At 46.8% G+C, this 18602-nt stretch overlaps 1 protein-coding gene across 1 annotated transcript in view; it reads left to right on the top strand.

Moving 5' to 3' along the window:
- Positions 1–6643: 6643 nt before the first annotated feature.
- LOC139054274 (uncharacterized) overlaps positions 6644–18602 on the top strand; it is a 44209-nt gene continuing 32250 nt past the window's right edge. The window contains exons 1-2 of the mRNA XM_070531021.1: positions 6644–6777; positions 15150–15460. The gene's annotated coding sequence lies outside the window, so the exon portion shown is untranslated. The remainder of the gene's footprint in view (positions 6778–15149; positions 15461–18602) is intronic.

Raw genomic sequence — 18602 nt, 5'->3', positions numbered from 1 at the left:
TTAGCATTTTCAAAAATAAATTAGGTTGAAGTGAAGTAAGTATCTTGCAAATGGGATTAAAGGTGTCTACTTTCACAGATATCAATAATCCATTATCTAGATATTTTGTGAATTTTGCGAACATTATAAGCTTTTTGAAGAATTCTAACATGAAATTCGTTTTGTCTCACGCAGAAAGATGGATAGGGCTTCACAAACGTTTCCTGTGCCTGTAACGCAGTGCGGTATAGCCCCCAAGGAAAGAGTTACAAGACGAGTCAAATTCAAGCCAAGCTATTGGAAGGGTTTTTCTAAAAATCTTTTCCGTTGAATAGTGAAACGGTGCCATGCCAAAAAGATATTCCAGAGATTCACTCTCATTGCATAAAGGGCACAAGGGTGATATACCCAAACCACACCTGTGGAGTTAAAAGTTCAGAGGAGGGAGTCGGCACAGTAGTCTTGTAATCGTTACTTCAATTTATCTAGAGGAGCACCTTTTGTTGTTCCAAGGACAATTGAGATGCGGGAAATCAGATGTTGCTAATGATGATTGCGCAAACTTATTTGTAGTGGTATATTTTCTGAATAACGCCGCAGTGATTAAAGCTAACAAAGGTATAAAATGGGGATTATAGGACCATCGCAGGATGATACTGCGAGTGTACCTGCATATTTGTTGAAGGCTAGGCCTTTGTGGCCTGGCACCCACACTAAACGAACTAGATGTAATTGTCTTGGGAGAAGAGAATAGAAAGTTTTTATTGAAACAGACAATTTTGGGGTGGTTAGTGAACAAGAGACAGACAGGCAATAAGTTAAAATTATGGCTGCTGGTATAGATGGTGGTAATTTGCGTAAAGCTAAGACAATTGCCAAAAATTACGCCTGAAACCTAGGCGTGAAGTCAGGTAGCCGAAACGAAAAAGACCAATTTAGATGTGGTGATGCAATGCCCACACCTGCCTTTTCTTCACAGACGGAAGCACCAGTTGCTATAATGGTCTTCGTGTCCAGGTGTGCAAGGTGATCTCCCGGAATACTATTCAGATATTGATAGGGAAGATGGCTAGCATTATTTGGAAAAATATAATCGAATTCAACTTTAGCATCTGGAACCAAGGAATTCAGTATTACCATCTCGCATAGATGAACGTTTAATGGGTCCAATAGTTTTCGAGCGAAAGAGGCGAGACTGCATTCTTTTTTTCTCTCTTTTTTTTGTATTCTACCGTTATCGGGATGCGGCCGCTGCAGATTGTATTTATGTGGTCGCCTAAAACTTTAGTGGCGCAAGGGCGTCGTCTATAGTGGTGCTACGGAGATGTGTGGCCGCGACAAAATACTAGCAACAGGCTGAGGCATGTATATGCTGCAGCCGGAGGTGATTCAACGCATTGTAATAGAATGCCAAAATAATCACCCAGTGGGGAGCGTAGGGAACGTCCACCTTCCAGAAGCGATGGGATTCAAATCTGATATGGGACCGTTAACTTTTCTGCGGCCGAGATAAGCGGGAGAAGTTTAGAGTATAAGCGGAAAGCAAGAAAACAGGGAAGAGATGGAGCGGAATACAGTGCAGGTTCAGGTTAGTAAGTGTAAAACATATACAGATATATATTTTATTAGAATAAATAATGTAGAAATATCCTACATACTAGACTGAAAAAAAGAATGTAAGCCGTTATCTGGCGCTTCCCTGTTCAAAGCACCTCAGGTGACGCTTTAGAATCGTGTTTCTTGGTCATCTTTGCGAGTGCCGAAATATTCGTTTTGCAGGACGCTTTCATCGCGTCCACCGCCCACGCATCTGTTACCTTGGCACGGCGTCGTCCACTGGCGGGTTGTCTGAAGCCAGTCTTCGAAGCAGTGGCGGCGGGTGCCTGTGGTATGGCAAACATGTTGCATAGTTACACCGATTTAGCGGACCTGGACCGCTGAACTTCCATGCGCGCCGTATTGGGCATAGGCGACTCTTCATTGCTGCCGACGTCATCGGTGGACGAGTCGCTTGCCCCGCTTCTCCTCTTGCGCTTCTCTCCTGTTCCCGCCGCGTTGTGAGGAATGACCTCTTGCACAGGGGAGATGGTCTTCCTCTTCTTGGAAGGCGACACCCCGTCGATCTCCTGCTTCGGGGTCACGGCGGAACCGTAGCACGTTCGTCGTCCGTCCTTCGTGGCGACAAGACATAAAGAGATGTGTGTGCTTTACAGGTACTGATACTAGATGCTAGGTGTTGCGTTGTGTTTCATTGCTTTATTACGCAGAAGCGAGGTTCACCGACTGGCTCTACGTTGTCGTTTAAGAGTCCGTAGTATATAAGCCGTAGCATCCGGCAGAATATACCCACCTGCTCAAGAATGACGTAGACCAAATGTAGAAAGCTTAAGAAAATCAAAGAAGCCGCTCAGTATCATGCGCTTCTCGATAAAAAGATCCGTCTACATTATAGGTTCACATGCGCCGACATTATATCTACAGAATATATGCCGTGATCTGTTGTTTTATTGCGCAGAAGTCAAGTGATTCCCTGTACAAATATGAGGCTACGAGACTTTGTGCTTACCGTTGCGGAGCCTATAAGGCAATCATACCGAAGGTAATGGACATGTAAAATGCTCGTCACAAAGATTCTCTGTCAAGCTTCGTGTTCCGAGATCATACAGAGAGAGAGAGAGAGAGAGAGAGAGAGAGAGGGAAAGGCAGGGAGGTTAACCAGACTGAGTCCAGTTTGCTACCCTACACGTGGGGAGGGGAATGGGGAGTCATACAGTAAAGTTATAATACAGTGCGACGTCATTACGCCGATAAAAGGGCGAATCGTTTCACAAGGTTAAAATCACGAGGCGCGAAGGCCAGGGGCGAATTCACAATGCTTTTTGTTCGTAGAAGTACTGTTTTCCATTGGCCAGCCGCCTTCGTTAATAAGATTTCCAGCCTCAGGATTGACTGAAATTTTTTTCTTATGAAGAATAGGTGGTGTCCAAATCCACGCTCCAGCGACAGCCTCAATGAGATTTCGAAGGCCATGCTTCTGCTGGTTGCATGCAGCGGAAGCGATTGCAGGAGTTGGAAACGCGTCATGAACGTCAGGTTTTGGACACGACACATTCTATAGCGTAAGAGATTCTTGTGAATACGGGCCCAAGGCACGCGTATTCACAAAGAATGTTCTTACGCTAGAATTGTTCGTAAGAGAAGGTGTCAGCCAATCATAATATCGGACATGTGATTAGCCAAGGCGGCCGGCCACCTACGAGAGAAAAAAAAAAGACGAAAAAAAAAATCACCGACGATTACGTTATTCCCTAATGCGAAGTTTGAGCGCAGCTCTATAGGTGTTTTCATTTCGCGATATATTGAAGCAAAGAATTTGAGAGCGACATGTAGATGGGGAGTCGGCAATCGTCGAAAATTTGATCTGCGGGTCAAGCGCATCGGCTTTTATACATGACTCGTCGAAGGTTCCAATGTAATCGCCGGTGCTGCGTGGCTTCCTGAAAGTACTACACAACTCGCGTCGCGCATGCAATCGGATTACAAAACAACCGAAAACCACGACAATCGAAACTAGCGCGAACGAGACCAAACCAAGCAAACCAAACAAGCGCGAGCGAGAGCTTACGAGAGCAGACGACGGTACGAAACGAGCGATCCGGCTGAGACTGGATACGAGTACGGATCGAGCTGTCGAGCGGGTCCGCGTGACAACAGTTTCCTGTGTGCACGTCACCGCAGGGACAGCTCTCGTTAGTCTCCAGCGTTCACAGCTCGCGTATTCCATCTCCCATTCCGCGTTAACTCTCCCATCTTTCGCTGTGCTCGTTCGCTCGGTTACGCCGCCCACGCTCGTCGCAGGAACGGGCGTCTCAGAGCCGCACTCTAAAAGGCTTCGTGAATTCGGTCTCAGATCTTTGGATATCCTTCAGACGTCTGGCAGACGATTCAGTGCATCGCTCCGACTTTCAGCTCCATTGCGTCGTGATCTCGCACTGTACGGCCATATTAACATGCGGCTGCTTTACGCAACATGAACTCAACGAAATGCTGCGTTCCTCCGTGTGAGCGGGTTTTGTAACGGTTCATTTCAAATTCAATTTTTATACTTTTATCATCTCACGCGCCAAGTGGCTGTGTCCGAGTTGCGGCTGAGTCAATACGATGACCGAGAGGAATTGAAAACGAAATCGATCGTTACAAAATGAAGCCTGCAGTTGCGTAATAATTGGCTGAAAAACAACCCCCTAGACGCACGTAGGTGTTACGAAATTCTGGGTGGATGTGTCTATATTGGATAATTGTAAAAGAGTTGATTGTTGGGCTAGTTGGTCGTCCATAATCGAAGTAGTAACTTAGCCCGATAAAAAAAACACGGAAACAAAGAAAGGTGGACAAGGACAAGCGCTACTCACAACTGTTTCATGGAAGGAAGGATAGTAGATATATATCCTCTTGTCACGCATGCGCATACCAAGCAGAAGAGAACAGGCACGTGCACATCAAAGGCGGTTGCTAGGTCATTGGACAAACCGAGCGTTGCGGAAATGACCATTTAAGGGAACACGCGCAAAAACTAAAGAAAAAGGAGCATAAGGGCGCACATTTGGTGGCTCATGTTAGCGCGTGTGGTTGTGACCCTCGATTTTCTGCGACTACTATTCTGGGCAGGAGCGGCAACGCCTCTTCCAGGCTCGCTCTTGAGGCTTTCTTTATCAAGAAGAATAGAAATAGGTGTATAAGTGAGCCTTCTATCTCATTACTGGATGCCGAATTTGACTTCTTGCGCAACCGCCTTTGATGTGCATGTGCCTGTTTTATTCTGCTTCGTATGCGCATGCGTGACAAGAGGATATATATCTACTATCCATCCTTCCATTAAACAGTTGTGAGTAGCGCTTGTCCTTGTCCACCTTTCTTTGTTTCCGTGTTTTTATCGCGCTAGAACAGAAAATTCCAGTCAATCCTGACAGTGGGCATATTATTAACGAAAACGACTGTCCATGGCAAATAGCAATTACGAAACGAAAGCTTTGTGCATTCGACTCCCCTCCCTGCACGCACTCGGCTGAGTACGTGCTGAGAATCGCTCAGCCGTACTGAAATTAGGCCGAAAAGCTTCAAAAACCGATCGCGACATGGCCGCCCCTCCTCATGGGGATTTATTTATTTATTTATTTTGTTTTGTTTATAAAATACTGCGGACAAACAGTCCAAGCAGGGTGAGCAGAATGCACAAGATTACTTGCACAGAAGAGCAGGATGAAACAAGTTTGTAACACGTTTTTCACACAAATTCTTTGGTCCCGGGTGGATGCCCTGTAGGTTTTCATGCAGGGAAGGTGACCCCGCCAACACGAGGGCGACAGTCAGTCTCACTCCTGAATCCTCCGTCCTTCATCTGTCCACCTGTATATAGCCCCACCGATGCGTGGCAGCACTCATGTATTGGCTTTGTCATACGTGGTACCCACTGGGATGGGAACCTCGAAAGCGTGCACGAAAGCCCCTCCTCCATGATTGGAATGGCTGACACCGCTGCCTGCGAAGAGAATAGTTGCGAAGAGACCATTGACTCATCATTTGTGCTACTCGCCAAATTTGATGCACAGATACGATCGCTCTCCAACGCATTAGGACGACACACCACCAACCACTGTCCAAGTGGGCCCTGGATCACAAACATCGATGTTTGTTGGCTCTCAAGGCTTCCAAGGCGCTATCTATACGTTTCATAACACTGGCTGGTCTGCGTAAGGGGCCTCTGACTATGCGACGTAGTACCTTGCGCATTGACGTGTGCACAAAGTCTTCCTCCTCCGTCTCATGTCATTATTAACGCCTGCTCCTCTCTAACTTTTTGGGGTCAGCTGGACGCTCTTACGATGCGAGAACGAGATACGAGTGGTATGCCTGTTTGAATTCTAAACTATCGCTACGTGATGTGACAAATTTTGACAGCGCATGCCTCTGGCTAGGCTGTTACTTATATGGATAATGAAGGACTACGTGGCGTTCGAAAGTAAGCGGCTACCTAACATTGCAAATTTTTGGAACGTTCCTTGCACGAAGTCTGTCCAATGACGCAAACGTATAATCAAATTTGTGCTGTCAGTCGCATCCCGCAGGAGTCGTGGGTGGGGCGGTAGGGACACAAATCAAAAAGTGAAAGTCGGTCTTTAACCTCTTCAGTAACGTTCGACGCTTTCCCGCTAAAGAAAAAAAATACAGTTTTGAAAGGATGCTCCGCCAGTCTAAACTAACTTAACGCTTCTTTTTAATGTCCCTCAAAGGCTGTGTTGTAGGCGAATCCTCCCGAAATGTGATGCAGCAGAGAACAGCGAGCTGGCAGCCCGTTAGCAGTCTATCATCAGTTAGAGCATCTACCAGAACACGCCATTGTCACGTCATCCTGTTCGCAGCGCAGCCGGCTTCTCTTTCCCTTCGTGATAGGTCTCAAGCAAAGTGTTCCCGTGGTTTGCTCATATGCTAGCTATGTGACACGCGCAGATGCGAAGGGTGAATAAAGAAATAAGAAAAACATGTGAGCGGGGAGGGGAGCGAGGGGAGGAGCGTTAACGGAACGTGTGCGGTAGCAGGAAGGAACGGCACCTCTTGTTGCACTTCTGTCGAGACTCTGTCTAGAGTTTGTCGGGAACGGGAGAACGGTGACATGACAATGGCATTTCGCATACGTCTGGGCGAGTCTGTTTAGTTCGCACCGAAAGGACGGGCAAGACTGCCGGCGAGAGGTCAGCCGTGCTGAGTACGGCCCGCACTACTGGCTGCTCTCTTGAGAAGGTACAGTAACATTTCGCCAAATTTTAACACATTCCATGGGGCGCCAAAGTGGCTTCAGAAGTAAACGGAGAGAGCCCGCGCGACTCTTCAGGACGCGCGGCTTCGCAAAGCAACTGAAGGGGTCCCGGTGCTTTGAGTGTCAGTCGCAACAGGTGCCAACCGTCGGAATTGTACAGCTTTTGTCGTTGACCACAACGACAGCCATATATATATATATATGCAAGCCCCACGTCACGTAAACATAGAAACGCATGTGCATTGGGCATGCGCCGTATAAAGCGAAGCAAGAATTCGACCGTCCTTGCCAACTGATTCATTCGTTTCTTTCGAATATGGCTGATCCGTGACAGCGTGTATTTTCCACGTGGCACCTAATTCCAGCTAGCTCCCGTTCCCCTGCTCGGGAGCCATATCTTATTACGTTCCATTTCATTCTCCGGCGTTTTTGTCATTTGTAATTGGCTCGCATGCCGGCGCGCGCCACTGTTATATAGCCAGGACTGGCTATAACAGTGGCTATATGCATCGCGACGAATGATATGGAGCAGGAAATCTATAGTTACAAAACACGCTCCTTGTGTGTATGTGTACGTGTGCGTGCGTGCGTGTGTGTGTGTGTCTCGTACTTCGCTGTTAAAGCTGGACTCACATGATAGGCCAAATTGCCGACTCCCTCTGCGGCAGAGGCCTGACGTGGCTCAGCGCCACCGAATCGCAGTGCGCACCAGGGCGCAAAACCTGTAGCTGCTCGCGGTGCGATTTGCTGCAGCTCAGCCACGTCGCGGTCTTCTGCGGATTGAACCAAGCAACGTGGTCAGAATTAAGTGCACCACGAAGGCGAAGCGTTCCTGATGATAGCCTTATACAGCTTCCTTTCTTTGTTTTCCTATTCTGAACCAATAATTGCCGCTTATTTGGTATTTTAACAGGGAATCCAACCGAAGTTCATACACCTTCGAAAAACGAGCAGCTATAAACCAACTACCGGCTTTAGCAAAAAAAAAAAAGTAACAAGATACAAAGTCATACAGCCACGTAATGTGAACAGATTTGTGAATCCGGGCCTATGGATCCACATAATTTGAACTTACACGTAAGGGCGTTCCACGATTATAAATAACGAGCTATATACACTTGCACAAGAGATGTGTCGATCCGGCAGCTCTCCGGCTAAGTTCGAAGGTGCCCAGTACTAGACAAGGACAATCTACACTCTAAGAAAAATCCCGGGGAAAACGGGAGTAACTGCGCCGTTAGTCCTAAAAAGGGCGCTTTCGTCCCTCAAAGGACTAACTGCATGAATGTGCGTGTCGTGTGCAAATTTCGGAGAGTAAGTGTTTAGTCCCTGCTCGGAAAGAGAGCAATGGGAGGACGAACGGCAACAGTTACTCCCCAGGGACTTCGCTGTTTTCGTCCGTGTCATGGAGCGATGCGGCGAAAACGGTATTGCCTATAAATCGTGAATGTTCGAAGTTCGTGTATTGCCTATTGAACTACATGCAAAGCAGCACCTTGCCTCTTCGTGAGATAATTACGTGAAACTTAAAACTGGAATGTGAAGAGGCATGCCCTTCGTGCGCACCCCATAAGTGAGCGATACGCATTAAACGCGCAAGTCATTGATAGACGGCTATATTTTCTTGGTCAACAGCACGTAAGTTCCTTCCGTTCCAAGGAGGTTGCGAACTGAGGCGATGTGTAGCTCAAACGGCACACGCTAAGCGACAGAGAAATTGCCCTTCTCTGTCGTCTTCGGTGCCCCGCTTGAGCTCGCTACACGTATACATGGCGTAGTGCCTCAGTTTAAGTCACCCTAAAAATACTCGGGCTGATTTCTTCTCGCAGTCCCTTATGGTTACAAATACACTCAACGTTAGACTCTCACTGCATAGCTTGCACAAAATACGGAGTCACTTTTATACTGCCGCACTTGAGTTCCCATACTTAACCTTGTCTAAATATCCCTTCTCCTCAAGCAAGCGGCGTGGTGAAGTGGTTAGAGTACCTGATTTGTGGCCGAGAGGACGTAAGTTCGAATCCTGCTCTCGGGCGCGTTTTTTTTTTCACCTCATTAAATTTTTTTATTAGGGTATAAATGCCTAATTTAAATAATTCCACCTTTGCGGAGCATCGGAACGAATTACAGTTACTCCCTTTAGGACCATCGGGCAGGGGCAACTGTTAGTCCCCGAAGGAGTAAGCGCATGGGGAGTAACAGTTCATCCCATGTCAGTTCGTCCTCAAAAGGACTAATGGTTGTGGCAAATCAGTTAGTCCCCAAAAGGACTAACCTCCCTACCCCTTTTAGTCCTTTTTTTCTTAGAGTGTATATAGGAAAGAAATGTTGAAGAAATAATTGACAATTCATTATTGTGAGTCGGAATTTACGTACTTAAATTTACATACAAGTTATCAAGAGATGAAAAGGTTCATGAGTGTCCAGCAGTGCGGGCCGCATAACGAACTTCAAGCGCGTACTTGTACAGGCTCCAGATGTTCACAGACCATTCCTCACGTGCGCTAACGCGATCTCCGAGTGATTGACCTTACAATATATATTTGAAGAAGCTTCTCAGCGTTAGAAAGAAGAGCTATGATACACTGGAGAGCATGGTGTTACTATCTGAACGACCCCATCACGGTTGCCAATCTAACATGCGTTTTAGACTATTCCCTCCTGCCCACTAAAGCGAGAGAAGTAATCGCAAAATGTAAAAAAAAAGTATGACAACCATTCCAGCCTGTGAAGATGGAATGGCAGTGAAAGCTGACGACAGTCAAAGGTCTCAAACGAAAAGCAAAGTGCTTTCGCTGTCATTCCATCTTCACAGAGTGGAATGGTTGTCATTTTTTGCGTTGCGAGTCTGGCGTCGTTGTTCGTTCGGAGGTGCCGGGGATCGCGATTGTCGTTTCCGTTCAGCATCGCGGGAACGTTCTTCGTCGGTGGTCGTTTCGCGCCGGCGCCGTTTACATTTTCGTTCCTGTTCCCTCCAGCGCTCCTGGTGCGCATGTTGTTCTTCGGGTGTACGAACTGTACGTGGCCGCCCCATCGCTAATGCAGCCGTTTTTAGCGCCGATGCCTCTCCTGCTGATATACTGCGATAACCTTGACGCCACGCTATTTTTCACGGCGGGCGTTCTAATCTGTTCAGCATTTTGACATCATGCGCCGGCGCACTGCACCCGTAGGTTTGCTAGAAATCGCTAAGTCCGTTTCTGTTGCCGGATGGCGAAAGAACTACGGAAAGGTAGTCATATACATCTTTCACCGTAAAAGAGAAACAATCGACAGAAACATTACATACATACATACATACATACATACATACATACATACATACATACATACATACATACATACATACATACATACATACATACATACATACATACATACATACATACATACATACATACATACATACATACATACATACATACATACAGCGCTGTCCCTTTGTTCAGAAGTGAAATATTTAGAGGTGGGAGAGCATAAACTTTTTCGAAAACAAATCGAATACGAACTGTAAGTACAGAGTATACTAGAAACAAATATCGATTAATGAAACGCAGACTCATATATTTGAAGCAGAAATATATATTTCGGTATAATTTGGTACCACGCTGTACTGAATTGTGAACATACGATCAGTTTTTTTACGCAAGATTGTTAATTTCAATAAAAAATACTGTACGAATAGCCTCTCAACATATTATAGGCCGGTTACAAACAAGCTTTCCAAGAATCAATGGCTGCTGTGTTACTAGCTTTCCATAGACGTTAAATAAATGCTTGGCTAAAGAAGATCACAAGTTGTGGAGAAAAAAAAAAGGCGGGGGGGGGGGGGCGTGCCGAAAGGCTTTTGTGCTGCAAACACATGTAAACGCGCCTGCCACAAGGAAAAACATCGCTGCAGTTGTAAGGTAAAAGATGAAACTGCTACATGACTAAATTCCCAAAAACATTAGACCACAGACTACATAGAAAAATCGCAGTTGCCACGTAGGCTTCCATTGCAGAGCCGAAAACAACGCTTACAATACCCATGTTGTTTCTGCATTGCTTCGAAAAAAAATTGTCGCCGTGTCACTCCTGATAATTTGCGATATTTTATTTAACGTACCGAAAACAATAGCAAGACTTTACCAGTAGGTTGTTGCAAAATATTTAGTCAGTTTCGAGCATTCTAATATACCAAGTAGTTCCTTTTTTGAACAGGAATACGAGTAGTTGATGTGCAATATTCGATTTGCATTCAGAACTTCGTATATTCGCCAAACCCTTAAAATATTGAACTTTCACCACCAAGGTACCCAGTGAGGTCTAGGGCAGGTGTTCGAATCGACGCTCGCGTCCAAGTATCAGTAGCCAAGTATATGTCTGCGTTCAAACCTTCTAATTTTACTGAAAGATAAGCGCTGATCCACAATACCGACAGCACAGAAGAGTGGCGATAACCCCCCACGTGCACTCAGAGTGAGTGCATAAATAGGTTAACAGTGTTTACACTACTCTGTAACACTGTAACTGCGCAAAGTAACACACGTACAAGAGGTTACGGTCATAGAAGAATTCCCAGCAGCAAAGTGCTCAGGAGCCGAATACACAAAGCTTTTCGCTCTGAGGAGGTGCTTGTCATGGGGTCAGGCACATCCACTAATTATATGGCCATGCAATATTGCCGTTGCCTGGCGCTTGCTCTTGCGAACAGTTCAAGCGTGACACATTTTGTTGCGAATACGGGCCCAGGTTACTTCCCGCTCTGCCCCCCCCCCTTTCTTTCTCTCCTTTACTTTTCGTGTTTCAAAATTAAGCAATTCCTACAGTTCACCAACTGCTATATAGATTGCGAACATCGATTACTAAGAATAGACGTTGTGCGTCCCATATTCTACCAACTCCTTCGTTTCCCGGGTGCATATGCCTGTCCTATGCACACAGAGTACAATATAATTAATGTGCACGTAATGGTCACATATTGAGCTAGATATTCGCATGCAATGTGGCATACCGTCGCGGACAACGCCCCGGAGACGCAGGGAAACAGGAAAGACGTGGGAGCACATGAGGCGAGGAGGGTTGAAGAACTGCTCACACCCTATATGTTTAATTCATTACATTGTGTGAGGCATCGCACGGGATGCCTGTTCTGCAGCAACAATTTTTTTTCTTTTTTTTTTCTTAGCTCGTATGCCGGGGACGGAGTAGATTGAGGAACACTTTGCTGTGCCCACGTCGGTCTTAGTTCAACGTTCCTGCGTGCCCGTTCGAGCGTCGGGTTTCAGCATACAGCAGCCACGCCTACTTTCTTTCTTTCTTTCTTTCCTTTCTTTCTTTCTTTCTTTCTTTCTTTTGCTGCGATGCCGTCCTTTAGCCCTTCATTATATGTTTATTTCCCATTACAGATACATATTGAGCTAATCAGCTCAATCACTGTCCCAAGCTCGCATTTTGCGCGCTTTTCGTCCTTTCAGTGTTCTCTCGTTCTCTCGTACTTTTGTGGTTTTCTTGTTGGCTCGAGAACGAATCGGTTCCGATAACCGCGACAACAAGGCGCATAAGACGAGCGAGTCGGCTAGGCTTTACCACGAAATAACCGATGACGTTGTTGAACACTATCAATTAACCCTTGCTTATAGTAACCTTCAGCCACGTTAAAGTAAATATGAATAACAATGAACTGTAGCTACGTTGCAGTCACAGTTAAAATTTATTAAAGCCAGGTCGTTCGGACTATGTGGAGGAGTGCCTACGATCACCTTTTAGGTGTGTCACCTTTTAAATAACGTGTGTTTTAATAACACAACTACTGCACCTCATAACTAAAGAAAATATAAATCTCTGTATGTATAGGAGACGCGTTGGCATCGGTAGCAGCTTCTCTTTTTCGCTCGCTTATCGATACAAGAGATAGAAAGCATAGGCCAGCTCTAACAACACAACAGTAAAAAAAAAAAGGAATAATTATTATTGTCGAACAGGCCGAACGAGAGTTTCGTTTAAATGGTGGTAGTCGGTGCGAACCAACGTGAGAGTAAGCGTAAGAAGAGAAACGAAACGTTCATTTGGGTTGGGTCATCAAGCACTTTTTATTATTTTGCCTACCGTCTTACCTATAGAATTTCTTTAACAGACAAAAAAATTCCCAGCATCATAATTCTGAACCACTATTGGGAATTGCTCCGCCCCAGAGCCACTTGTTAAATGCGCTAAGGTTTGTCTCATTAAAGCAAGCATTATGGGTGTTTTGATGAGCTCAGGATCACGAGTTCCAGTCCCGGTGGATGCACCAGCATTCCGATGGGGAGCAGAATGCAAAAAACGCTCGTGTACCGATTTTAGGGTGTGCGTTAACAAGAACTGATGTGGTCAAGATTAACCTGGAACATTTCCCTTCGACACACACACACACACACACACACACACACACACACACACACACACACACACACACACACACACACACACACACACACACACACACACACACACACACACACACACACACACACACACACACACACGCACGCACACACAGAGACAGACAGACAGACAGACAGACAGACAGACAGACAGACAGACAGACAGACAGACAGACAGACACAGACGCACACGCACACGCACACGCGCACACACACACACAGACAGACAGGCACACACACACACATACACACAGGCACACAGACACCCAGACACAGGCACAGACACAGACACACACACACACACACACACACACACACACACACACACACACACACACACACACACACACACACACACGCACGCACACACAGAGACAGACAGACAGACAGACAGACAGACAGACAGACAGACAGACAGACAGACAGACAGACAGACAGACAGACAGACAGACAGACAGACAGACACAGACGCACACGCACACGCACACGCGCACACACACACACAGACAGACAGGCACACACACACACATACACACAGGCACACAGACACCCAGACACAGGCACAGACACAGACACACACACACACACACACACACACACACACACACACACACACACACACACACACACACGCACGCACGCACGCACGCACACGCACACATGCACATACGCACGCACGCACGGTTTCATAACGATTCGCCAGTTTCCCCGAGTTACTGCTCATCCATATTTGCCTTCAATTTAACATTTTCGACACATGCGGGACGCAACAGGTCCTTTGAAACGTTATTTCATTGTTGCGGCACCGTACCGCGTCCGCAAAGCACTGTCTTTGCCGAGGTTACCGTGCTCATAAACCACAATGATTTAGTGGTCGCGCGAATGAGGATATCATCCACATCGACATCCGCAAGAAGACAGCAAGGAACCCGCCACCACGGTAGCTCAGTGGCTACAGTCTGCTGTTTAGAACGAGGTCGCGGGTGCGACTGCCCGCTTTGAGACGTTTGACGTCCCATCACTCAATCAACTCTGCAAAAATCCAAGGAGCCATAGCACAGCAAGAAGCACGCATGGCGGAGGCCTGACCATGGGGCAGCGCATAGGAGCATGCGCTGCCATGCCTCGGTCGTCTTGAACTGCTTTGGACAAGAGGCTCAAGCCGCCGGCCAGCATAGCGGCACGCCTGGCCACTCCGTTGGCCCTTCGCCAGGGTATTGCAATTCAACGCTAACTTCCTTTTATTATTGGTCGAGTCGCAATACCATGGTAGCAGCCTCGTGCAGCACGGTGTGCCGCTGAGCTGGCTGGCCTTGTGCGGCCTTCATTAAAGTTCAACAACCGCTCAGACGGGTCAGCTTGCTGGCTTGTCATAAGCTACATCAGCAACACAAGCCCAAGTCGTAGCACAAGAAGATGACCGTCCTACGGTGTTGTGTATATTGCCTGTTAGCTCACCAGGGGTGGTATCCTGGACATGGTCAAATTCCGCCAAAACTGTCGAATTCGCCATGTTTGCCAGCTCTGATTGACCCTGCTGCTACAGCCCTTCTGGTTGGCTGCCATCGTTGCAGGATTCGACAATGTGGCGGAAAGTGTCCAGGATAGCGCCTCGCCTCTTTATTTTTTATTTTTTATTTTTGCCTCTTTTATTTTTCTTTATTTACAAACTATTGCTGCTCTTCACGCGCAAGCGTATATTTTACAACTCCAATCTCACAATAAGTGGCTATTCAACGCGTTCATCTGTGGGCGTCCCAGGGGAAGCTACCCAGTTGGACATCAGTCAAATAAACTGGGGCCCCAGTGCTGACAAGCGCGCGTCTCCAGCTTTGGCTGCTGTCCCGAGGCAGCGTCGAGCGCACAGCGGCACGCAACAGCCGCGAGTTGCACTGGCACCTCCCTATGAGTAATCCCACTAACGGATACATTTTTTTTCCCCGTTCCAGCGGTGTGCGTGCAGCACCGCGGCAACGACGGCGCGCCCTTCACCGGCAGGCATCCGCAGCAGCGCGTCGTTATACAAGCGACGCGCAGCTCCTCCTCTCCGGCCGTGACGCGAGCGTCACGTCAGGACCGCGTTGTTCCAATGGTGACCGCCGGCCAGGCACCAACTTGCGCAACCGGCAGCGGCGCACATGCCGGAGACGACGCGGCGCCGGCCCGGTGTTGATGCGCGGACGACGTTGGACGTGTCGGTAACTCAACCGAGCCACTGAAGTCCTACGCTGCGACGCACTCCGCTACTGCGCACGAAACGGTGAGCTCGTCTACATAGCACGCGCCGTCGCGCATGTGCTGACGCGCGACTTGCCGCTGCAGCTGGCCTCGCACGTCATAGTGCATAGGATCATTTGGTACAGTGTAGTTCGACTAAGCGTCGACAGAAGTGTTCCGTTGGCTTGATTTCTGCTGCTTGCTAAGCGCATTGTTGTGGGCCAAGTCGTGTCTTGCCAGCAAACGAAATGCGGCATAAGAAGTCAGAAAACAAAAATTAAAGCTCATTCGCAGGATATGATGCAATCACTGAAAAATTTACTAATGCTGCGTTATACGTTACCTTGAATAATAATAATAGTAATAATAATAACAACAATAATAATAAACAGACAAGTCCAATAACAAATGAGCCAGTAGAAAACAAAACCAACAGAAACGACCGCGCAAACGCAGCACCAATGATGAATTGCACGTTTTTTCATTTAATCATAAATTAGAAAGAAGACAACGAATATGTACTGCAGAAAGTATGCTGTGGTATCAATGCAGACATTTTCTGCTGTGACTGCAATGAATAATAATAATAATATTTGGGGTTTTACGTGCCAAAACCACTTTCTGATTATGAGGCACGCCGTAGTGGAGGACTCCGGAAATTTTGACCACCTGGGGTTCTTTAACGTGCACCTAAATCTAAGCACACGGGTGTTTTCGCATTTTGCCCCCATCGAAATGCGGCCGCCGTGGCCGGGATTCGATCCCGCGACCTCGGTGACTGCAATGAAGAAAGACATATTCTTGCGCACTTTCATATACAATGCGTCAATGTAACCAATCAAAACTAAAAGCTTCACGGCCATTCTGTCATGAAGCCTTTTAGGTTTGTAAGTTCGCAACATAACAAAGATGCCCGCGAAAATAAATTAAAAAAACAAAAACAAAGATGCCCGCGAAACACTATTGACAGCCGCGAATAACTTGGGCAAATGTGCGCTCCGCTGTAGCCTCCGTGACAACTGAGAACGTAAGCGAAGAATGCGATGCGTGCCTGCATGGAGGGAAACCTCAGGTGGAAGACACCTGTTTGCGTCTCGCGTGGAAGAGCTCAAAAGTCCCGTACTGTTTGCTTTCTCTTCATGCACGTCTCAGCGAAATCGAGCGCTGCTGACTTCGCGGACGCTAGCGAACCATGTACCCCCCCCCCCTCCCACTTCTTTTTTTTCTTTTGTTTTCTTTTTTGCTGCTGCTACGCAACAAATGACCTTCTCTTGTTTACGCACCCGTTTCCGCTCGGACTTCGCGCGCGGTACGTCTGAGGAAGCACCAGCCGTAAGTGCGGGGAATGGTTGCACTTGTTCTTTCGCTACGTTCTCAATTCATTTCTTTCTCTTCGCGTTCGAGATCTATTCACGTCACCTGCGCATGCTCTAGATATCGAAACTGTTTTTGGAAGGATGCTATAGAATGTACTAATCTTAGATGTCGGGACTAATGTACAAAGAAAAGGCGGGGGTAAAGAAAGAAAAAAGGTAACTCATTCGCATAAAGGCAGAGAAATGGCGCGCAGTTGCTTTAGTCACCTTCGGTAAACAGAGCAGTTAAAGTTTTCAATCATCTTTATAAAAAGAAAAGGTACAGCTCTGTGCAGCCAAGTTTTTGTTTAATTTAGGTGCACGTTGAAGAACCCCGGGTGGTCGAAATTTCCGGAGTCCTCCACTACGGCGTGCCTCATAATCAGAATGTGGTTTTGGCACGTAAAACCCCACAATATAATTTTTTTTAAAGTTTTGTTTAAGGCATGAGTAATTACTGTCGATTAAGTCATCTTGGAAGAACGGCTGCTGGTACTAAAGAGAACTTCTACCTCGCTTATGAAACCTAATGGTCGCGGGGGAAATGGAGAAATATGGAAGTCTCAGACAAAATGAAATCAGCGAACGCTTCATTGTTGCTCCGTTAGGTGGGATAATAGTAATTGTGCACTGGAGAACGTACCTGCTATGAGCATTCGTGCATCCAAAGCACTGGTTCATCATATAACGCACGTTTATTTCTCTCTCTCTCTCTCTCTCTCTCTCTCTCTCTCTCTCTCTCTTTATTGTTGTTTTTACTTTGAACAGATTAAGAAATACAACGCCTATGGAAGACGCACATTACTTGGCACGACAAATCAAAATGTCAAATTTTCAAAGTTATAAAGTTTGACTAACGAACTTCTTAACTGTATTCGCGTTAGGGCACACGTCCAAAGTGTGGAATCGGAAGCCGGGTGGTAATTATGGAGTCCAGGGGCTCAATCTTTCGTTGGCCACAAGCACACGAAGCCAACGGACAATGAAGTCGAAGAAAGCATTGGGGAACTGGGTAAATCTACTGTTCCTCCAAGTGAAATGTCGAAATAATAAAAAGAAAATGAAAGTGGACGGAAAAACAACTTACCAGAATTGCTGGACGTCTTACAAGGGGATAGAATTTATTTACATACTCTGGCTAAGAGCAAGGAATGCAGGTTTTGCACTGAAACTTTGCACAACTGTATTTTAATTCCTCTAAAAAAGCCGTTGCGTGCACAGAAATTATTTAACAAAATCTGAAACACTTAATTAAGCGCGCTATTTAGAGCGAGATACATTTGTCCTCATCGTCGGTGGCGGCGGCGGCAGAGAAAGAGGAGGATGAGATATCACTTTAGCAGCGCGTGTCGTGGGATTTATACTGGAAGGAAATATACATCCAAATGGCGTGATGACGATCACAGTGGCTTGGGAGGGAAAGCGCCACAGCGTCACTGTTCTTTGACAAATGATTGAGCAAGGTCGCCAAGTCTGCTAAGAGTCAAGAGAGTTCTTTGCAGTAACCAAGTTAAGGCTTGAGTTAAAGAGTGACGGACGTTTTTCTTTGAATGATGGGGCGAACGGCGCCTATCATTCCCTTCTGTGGTTCGCGCCGGCGGGGCGATGTTGTTGACGCCACAACGCCGGGAAGGAGGAACAAGGAATGCGAATACGTCACGCGCGATTTGCGTTGCGAACCGTTTCGCGGACGCCCTCCTACCGCGCAGCATAGAGCTTCTCACACTAAGAGAGTACGAAACTCCACGAAGCGCAGTTTGCGGTTTGATTCACGGTGTGTACCACACGTCGCTCCCTTGGATCCTCACCGCGCGGCTGTTGCCCACAACA

This window comes from Dermacentor albipictus, chromosome 1 (assembly GCF_038994185.2).
Source record: "Dermacentor albipictus isolate Rhodes 1998 colony chromosome 1, USDA_Dalb.pri_finalv2, whole genome shotgun sequence".
Taxonomy (NCBI): Eukaryota; Metazoa; Arthropoda; class Arachnida; order Ixodida; family Ixodidae; genus Dermacentor; species Dermacentor albipictus.
Note: the sequence above shows the minus strand (reverse complement) of the source record. Positions and strands in the feature narration are given on the sequence as shown.